Raw genomic sequence first — 6,674 nt, forward strand, 5'->3', positions numbered from 1 at the left:
TTTTGAGCGTTAAGCAGTTTAGCTGTGCCAGTGAGCTTCATCCCAAGCTCCGCAGCAGGAAATCCTGACAACCCTCTGATGTGCCTGAGCCCAGTTCTTAGAAAAATACAACCATCATCTGATTTTTATCAGAAAGTTTTGCTTTTTTAAATTGTACAGTTTACCATCAGCTCTACCTAGGGTACAAACCAACCTAGGACGGAAACGCAACCTAAGTCAAAGCCTACTTGGCCAACAGAAGACTATAGTTAGCTTCCATTAGATTTAGAGCAGGCTTGCAAGTACTGATAGCCCACGCACAGAAAAGCATCTACGCTCAATCATAATCCTTGTCGTTAAAAAACTAAGGGCACTAGCAAATCAGCAATGATGCACAACCGCTTAATACTCCTCTAGTCTCGATTGCGCAACGTGCCTTCCTGTCCCGCGCATCCACACGGGCCCCGAGGACGGTTTGTCCTTCTGGGGTTGTCCAGGGTTGACCAACGCCGTGGGAGTAGCAGCAACCCTCCGCTGCAGCCACGTCTCGAGGAGGGGAGATGCGGTGGTGCCAGCGCTCCTGGCCTCGCCTCTGTCCTTGCAAGAGCAGCAACTACTTCTTGCATTGACAGAACTAGGAAACAGAGCTTCGTGATTCATCTCTCAGGCAGTAGCAAACGCTGATGATCTACCTGGAGCAGAGCCAGACTTTTGATCAAAACCAATCCCCTCAATAGTGAAAAATATTATTTTTTTTTTCCTCAGCAGGAAGTTTGCTACTAAAAATAAGAAGGTGGGGTGAGGAAAGAGGGTTTATTTTCCTACTAAGTACTAAAAATTAAAAATGTTGTGGTGAATATTTCACATATTCCTTCAGAGTCAGCAGGTCACACGTACAGTCCCTCGATTTTGTGTGAAGCGTTGGGCGGCTACGTCATAGCACATACGTACGTGGATTACGTGGTGGATGAGGATGCTAAAAGGTTACATTAAATCTAAATTCAAGTTGCATTCTGCAGTTTCAGCTCCAAAGTAAGACACAACCATTGGCACAAACCACATCCCTTCGGCGCCTACGGCATCACGGGATGCAGTTGGATACCTGAGAGCTTTCGTTTGCAATTGTGAAAGTACGCTTATCAGGTGGGAGGGCTGTGTTTCGTTCAGGGCACCCAGCCTTGCGGTGTAGGGGAAGGGAGGGTTGTGTGAGCGTCGGCTCAGCTGGGGCTCCCCCGGAGGAGAAGGTCAGCCCTCCTGACCAGCTCTGTCTCAACGTGCTCTGGATACGAGGTGTGGAGAGGAACCTGCCCAAAGGCTCTCCAAGCCTGGGTCCAAGCCGTGGCAGGAGGCTCCCTAGGATGCGGCTAATGCGAAGCCAGCCCAGTGCCAGCATCGCGGGAGAGAGGGCAAAGTCAGAGGGCCCACAACAGCACAGGGCGTTACAAGGAAAGAGGCATCGGGGAGTTCAGTCATAACCCAAACACGCAAGAGGATGGACAACGGTCCTGAATGCTCCCAGAAGACCTTAAATGAAGTTCAGAGGCAAGTCCTGGATGGTGGAAAACCTCAAGGAAGGAAGCTGCATACTGCTTTTGTCATTTTGCTTGGCATCTTCTGTGTCCAGAGCTACGAAATACAGCCTTCAAAGCCCAGGGATGCCCTTTGCAGTCTCTGTGCGACATCTCGCCAAAGCTGAAGACAAACCCAGGGTGATGGGAGAGCACTCTTTGGAGGAGGACTGCATGATCAGACACTGGCAAGGGTGTCCAGCTGTGGGTCCTGGTTCTGGGAAGGAGTAAGAGCGATGGCCAAGGAACCTGCTGCTGCCAAGAGAAGGGACACTGAGGCACAATTCAGTGGAAGATAAGCTGGCTGGTCCCTCATGCCGGCCTGGGGGATGCACGCGTGCCCATGCTGCCAAAGCACGGGCACACCGGAGCAACCTCTGCTCATCATTGTCACCCAAAAGCACTGAGAGTCATCACGGGGCTCCAGATGGTGGGTGTGGGATTTCGCTGTCTGCACCAGCACTCCTGGTTTCCAGTTAGGCTTGAAGCGTTTTCAAAAAGAGTTAGCAAGAGAGACTCTCACATGCTTATCTCATTGCCCTTTATCTTGGTTGCTCATCTTTGGCTTCTAGTTGAAATCAGCCATTTATGTCTTCTTTAAGTCAAGCAAAGGTCAGGATAAACTGGGTGACGTCAGTACAGGTGTACAGAGATTGCAGCGTTGGTATTTACCAGCTGGAGCTACCGAGGAGGAAATTAATTCACAAATCCAGCTCCGGACAACTTCCTCCTCTTTCCAAATAACTTGTAGTTTCAGAGCATCTCCACTGCGAAAAGTTGGAAAAGAAGAAAAGCCTTATTCAAAGCTCCAGCCTCCCTGGGGCACACAGGCTGGCAGAGCTGCTCGGGGTCACAGCAGCCGGTGCCCCAGGCCTCCCGGCAGCTGCCCCAAGCAGCAGCGAGATGGGGCCGCAGCATCCTCCCTCCCCAAGGGAGCTCTCTTGGCTGCAGAGACAAACCACAGATTCCCCGGGGGAGGAAGCTCTGATGCAATAAAGTCCGGGGGGAGCAGAGCAGCTTACCTGCTTTTCGACCACACGGACGCAACCCTCTTTGCCAGCCCGGCAGCGATTGCTGCTCGCAGCACGGGGGCTGCAAAGCCCCATCTGCTAAATGGAGCCGAGGGAACTGGAAGTATCGCTGTGAAACCACAACAGTGGCAGTACTGATAAATCCAAACCCGCTACACCAGCCCCAGCCCTGCCCAGAGCATCCTCGTGCTGCCCCCGCCCCACGTCCCCAGGTTTCCGTACTCCACTCCTGGCAGCAGCTTGCAAAGAGTCGTGGCCACCACCTCTCGCGTGTCCCAGATCAGTGCCGTCTTCAAAGATTTTATATCCTGGCTCCCCTTCGAGTGCTTTTCCCAAGCGTGATGGGTAGCATCAGTATCATCTCCCCCAAAGCAAGCTGGATTCCTTCACTCTGCTTTTTTCCTCCTCACCTGCGCCAGTGAGCAAACGGCACCGAGCATTCTCCCAGCTTGCAGTTGCCCTCTCCTCTCCAGCCTATTTATTTACAGCACTTTATGAGCAAATCTGTTAAAAATTTTGCTTTCAAACCCGAAGCAACAAAATATCGCCCTGCATGAGTAAGTCTCTGTTCTCACCCAACGCCCACACTGACCCAGCTATTCCTTTTAGTATCAACAGCTTTACAGAAAACAGACCTCTGTTTTTATCCACCTAGATAGACACTATGAAAGCAGTGACAGAAAGAAAGAGTCTAGCTTGCTGCGGTGAGCGCACGGCCCCTCCAAACAGATTTCTGCTGGGGCGGGAGGGAGAAATGCTGGGTGGAGGGGGGGGGTGATGCCATGCCCACCCCTTCTTCTCCCGGAGCCGGGAGCAGGGACATGCGGGACAGCTTGGGGAGCCGTGGCAGGGCCACCCCGGACAACCCGCTCTCCGCTGCCGGCTTCGATGCTGGTGCCAAAATCGGGGGGTGGGGGATGTGCAACCCTGGGGGCGAGCAGCACAGGCAGCTGGGTGGCCCTCGGTGCCCGCTCCACTCTGCTCTTCCCGCCCCAGCCACAGACAGAAAACATTTCAAGCCGCAAATCTTCCTGCTGAAGGTGAGATTTGTGTCAGTAAGCACTGTGATTTCCCGAACAGGCTCTCGGTAGTAAAGGAAATCTGAACCTCAGCCCCCCCACCCCCCCAAGACAAGGTGGAGTTTTATTACTGGGATTACATTTGTTTATAAAGTCTTTTTTTTTTTTCCAAAACATCAAACCTGCGCAAGCCCGTCAGAGCTAACAGCGGCTGCAGGCTGAGCCTCTGGAAAAATCTGCCTGTGCTTCACACCTCGCAGTGTTGTGCATATTTGCACAGGCCATGTTTCCGCTTTGGTAGAGTGAACAGCATCGTGCAAACGGACATGATTTACTGTTAGGGTTTGAGGTATTAGCTCACTGTTTTGGAACTCGGCAGCTAAAGAAATGACTCCTCCCTGCTTGGCTTTTGCAAGCGGCATTGGAAGAGGTCATCAAAGCTCCTCTTCTCGACCATCTCCAGCTCCCGTCTCGCAGCACCTTTGTGGGATTTGACTCTGCTCCTTCCTGCCCGGTCTCACAGCAGCATCCCGCAGCGGCGCTTCTCGGAGCAGCCCACGTACCCGCCGGGAACAGGACAAATACTCCCGAGCCTTCCCTGCTCGACCGCCGTGCGTTCAGTGCCACCAACTGCTCACACCCCGACCTTAAAACACCTTCTCAAGCAAAAGCAGCAGCGTGCCGTCCTGCACCCTCCACCCACGAGGCACGGCCTTGCAGTTAAAGGCAAAGATGGGACTTGGGTTTTGGGGTGCTGTGCCAGTGGCTCCGCAGAGCGGCTCCAGCCTCTCCCACCTCCCTTACACCCGCAGGGGCGAGGGGTGATGACACCTCGACGGCCCAGCCCGGTTTACAGCCCCCAGCCTGGAAGTGCAGCTCAGCATCGCTTACACCTTGCAAAGCACAACACCCAGTTCCAGCCCCGTTCCTTCCCCCCCCCCGCTGTTGGGCAGCGAGGGAGCACCCAGGGGTTCTGGGGTCCGGGGCCCATCGGCCGCAGAGCCGAACGTGGCACTGCCTGAACGGGACCGGGCTGCCCTGCCAGAAAACCCGCGGCGGGGCTTGTTCTGCCCTGTCCTGCCTGCAGGTAGCTGGGGGCCATCGCAGCACGGAAATCTTGGGGACAGAGCACCGGAGGTGATGGGGATGCGCAGGGTGAGGGGTCCCATGGGGCTGGGGCCAGCAGCGCACCCCGTGTCCCACTGATTACACGGGCAAAAATTGCACTAACCCCTAGCGCTCCTAGACCTGCACAAGGACAGCACGACGTCAGGTTTGGCAAAAGTGTTAAAAGCACCGTAACGAGGTGCAGCCTGCCAGGCTTCTCTAAGAGAACCCGAACATTTCCTCCTACCAGATACGACATCAAGCCATTTGCCAGGGAGCAGCGTGTAAAAAGTGCTTGTTTAAGCATTTGTAAGTGCAAAGGGGCGGGTTTGCGTCAGGACCCCACCAGCTCCAAGTTCCACTTTCCGCCTCTCACATTACACTTTGTGCAAACGCTGCTGCACAGCGGTAGCGTTTTGCTAATTTCTTGAAAAGACAAAACCTTTTCAGTTAATGCATCTCCAAACTGCAACGTGTGCCAACCGTTTTAGTTTGCTGCTGGCGCACGGCCGCAGCTGGAAGCCGCCGCATAGGACCTGCGGAGCCGCCGCAGGGAAACTCTTCCCTCTGAGCTGCTGCTGCTCCTGCACGCGTCCCTCCTGGCAGCACCCTAGGCTGGGCTTAGCTAAACCCTACATACAACAGGGCCGGCCGCGGCTGTCCCTTCCCCACCACTACCTGCACACCGGTTCCCGTCCCTGCACCCCGAATCTGCCGTGCTTAAACGGGGGGGAACATTTTAACAGCAGCAGCGAGAAGTCACCAGGCTGGCTTCAGCGGAGAGACACTTAAAGCAAAGGCATGAAGGAAAAAAACCTCATAGGACCTACAGAAAAGGTCTGTCTGTCTGAAGTGGCTATCACAGGCCGGGGCCGTGCAGACCCGTGGCTACCAGGCAGCCTGGCAGGGCGAGCACGTCTTACCTGGGCCAACGCAGGATCCTCCCAGGCCAAGAAACGCTCGAAGTGACGGCTTTGCTGAGCTGCTCAGAACTGGGGAGATGCTGGAGAAGCTCCTGGGACCAGCCCTGCTCTGCCATCAGCAGTGGGGGGTCCCACACGAGCAGCCGGACACAGCCGTGGGGTCTGGTGCGGCACTCCGAACCCGATGGCACGGGAGTGGGAGCTCTGGAGCAGATTCAGGCTGAATTTCGCCCAAACGTAGGTTGAAAATACCTCTGGGCACTCCTGCAGCCTGTCGCATCCCATCCATCCCATTCGACCCAGCAGTGCTACGTGAGAACCAGCGCTGAAGATGGGAGTTGAGCAAAGGAGCCCCCAGTAACCAGGGGGGACATCCGGGCACCCCCTCCAGCTCACCACGGCTGCTCCAAAACCTCCATCATCTGCAACGCAACGCAGCCGACCTGCACGACGGGGTGCACATCCCACCCCCCATCTCAACACCCCCAAAAGCCCCAGAGGCACCTGAGGTCCCAGAGGGCCCTTTCCGGCAGGGAAGAAACGCTGGGAGAGCCCCCGCGCTGCCCCCCAGCCCCAACACTTACTGTCCCATCACAGGACGTGCCGGGGCAGAACCACCAGCCGCTTCGCCCCAGGGATCTCGTGTAGTTCCGAGGTACCCGGGTGCCGCAGGCGAAGCAAAAACCCGCAGCTGGGTCAGCCGAGAGGTTTCGGCAGCGCCAGCGGCAGCAGCAGCACAAGGCTCGTTCAGCCGGTGAAAAAACTGTGTCGGAAAACACAGCTCCATCAGTCGAAGCGAAAAGAAAAGTAAGCCGGCTCCAAGTGTGAAATAATGAAACAAATAATCAGATAAAGCCCTTTGTACCGGAGCCTTCCTGCTGTGGTTTGGCGGAGCTCGTGGGCAGCGTTCCCGTGCTCCCACCTGCCCGGCGCTCAGCTCAGGGGCTGCAAACTCACCCGGGGGATGCTCGGGGGTCCCCAGCCTGCGGCTCAGAGCCCAGCCCGAGTGCCCCAGGGAAAAGCCCCACATGTGGGAAGCAGAAAAGC

This window comes from Grus americana, chromosome 25, assembly GCF_028858705.1.
Source record: "Grus americana isolate bGruAme1 chromosome 25, bGruAme1.mat, whole genome shotgun sequence".
NCBI classification, from domain to species: domain Eukaryota; kingdom Metazoa; phylum Chordata; class Aves; order Gruiformes; family Gruidae; genus Grus; species Grus americana.